Source organism: Etheostoma spectabile, unplaced genomic scaffold (genome assembly GCF_008692095.1).
Source record: "Etheostoma spectabile isolate EspeVRDwgs_2016 unplaced genomic scaffold, UIUC_Espe_1.0 scaffold00000742, whole genome shotgun sequence".
Taxonomy (NCBI): Eukaryota; Metazoa; Chordata; class Actinopteri; order Perciformes; family Percidae; genus Etheostoma; species Etheostoma spectabile.
This window is the reverse complement of record NW_022602636.1, coordinates 27573-29420: the sequence shown is the minus strand read 5'-3', so window position 1 is coordinate 29420 and position 1848 is coordinate 27573. Positions and strand designations below refer to the sequence as shown.

Here is a 1848-nt window from a genome sequence, read left to right as displayed (position 1 = left end):
ATTGATAGTTAAAATATTTTGAAAGGTCATATAATCATGAAACAATTCTGCAAACATTGGTATGAATAACGTCAAGCTATCAGGAAATGGGCAAAAAAGTAGCTCTCCTGTTTTTTGCAGTGGGTTAAGCCCTCACAAAGAAATGGGAAAAAAAATTCTTCCAAATCACAAAATGGTTTCTCCCAAATCACATAAACTCTCTGTCCAAAGCAGATATCGCTGTCTTAAGGTTTCTGTTTCATCCATGTACAGGGAAGCAACAGAGGAGATGCCATGGAAGACCCTCCGAGTGACAAAGAACAACCTCTCACTCCAGAGGCATGGACGCGCCGCTGCGTAGACTTCCCACTCCCGAGCGATGCTGAATCAAGCACTGTCGCCGACCTGAAGGCAGAGGAGCAGGCGGACATGTCTGACAATCATCGCAGCGATTATCCACCTTGTGATGACGTTTCTTGTGCTACACAGGAAGAAACCAATGACGTTTCTTTAGAGGAGTCTGTAAGGGCAACAGAGCAGCCCCAAACCTGTGATACCAAGGAGAGAGACGGGCATGACGTAGAGGACAGGGAGGTGTACAAAGAGACAGAGGACACATGTCAGGCAATAGTTCTAGAAATTGAAAGAAAGGGATAATGACATGTGGGAAGAAACCTCTGAGGAGGTCATTGAAGTGATGCTGAAGAAGAAAAACATGAAAAAAAAAGATGCAGGGAGGCGATAGAGCATGATGTGCAATTTGTAGTACAGGCGGGGACATTTGGGTTGAACTTGAAGATGTTATATGTGAAGTGATTGAGGATAAGGAAAGCAAGCAGGTCAAGGAAAGGGTGCAAGAGAAAGTGTCGGTGGGGGAGGGAGACATGATCGGAGATGTCAGAGTCGGAGAAGAGGAAGAGCAGGTAGCAAAGGTTTCAGGAGAGGGACGGTGGAAGTGGACGAAGAAGAGACGAACGAGACAGAAGTTAGAGAAGAGGTAGCGGAGGAGTCCCTGGAGACGGCTGAGGAAAAGATCACAGAAACAGACATGCAGCGGGAGTTTGGGGAACAAGAGACAAACTTACTACTTACAAATCCATGTGAACCAGAAGAAACCGTTCATGGAAGCACGTCGGAAATGAGAAAGCACAGCAGCATAACAGAGTAGACAAAGAGAGAGCCGATGAGCAACGTAGAACACCGCCACGTGTGGATGAATGCCTGAAAGAGGTCAGGTGTGACGTGAAGGAGTTGAAAGAGGGCAGAAAGTGGGAGGAAAGTGACAGCAGCCAAGGAGGAGTGGGAAGGAAGTGGTCATCTCCAAAAACCCGAGGGTTTACCAAGTAAAAGCTGTACCGGTCGTGCCCCCGAAGCCGCAGCACTGCAAATCACGGCCCTGACCCTGCGGCAACAGCAGCAGCAGAGAGACGCCGACAGAGAGAGAGAAAACACGGCCAGAGTCCCGGCGGAGCAGGACAGAGCGTGTGCGGGAGACAGCGAAGACGACGGCGGGGGGAGAAAGGAGCAGCCGACACCCAGGGGAGGGGAGAGAGGAGAGAGGGACAGGAGAAGGGACGGGGAGGAAAGGGAGAGGGACACGAGCTCAAACAGCCCCCTCAGCATGTGTTTGATGAGGCGGTTGCTATAGCAACATGAGGCGAGGAAAAGAAAAGAGTGCGAAAAAGAGAAGGAGAGGCAGAGGGATTGGGGAAATGAAGTCCAGTAAAGTTTTTTTTGTGTCTGTATATTGATTTAAAGTGATTTGACTGTACAAACTATTTTTCTATGTGTAGCATAATGGGCTGTACTTACGTCCCAATACCCAGGATGTCTTATTAATTCTCGATGCAATGCTAAAGACGTTAAGGT

The 1848-nt window shown here is 48.4% G+C and overlaps 1 pseudogene; it reads left to right on the top strand.

Moving 5' to 3' along the window:
- The first annotated feature begins 272 nt into the window (after positions 1 to 272).
- Positions 273 to 1848, top strand: LOC116674583 (uncharacterized; annotated as a pseudogene).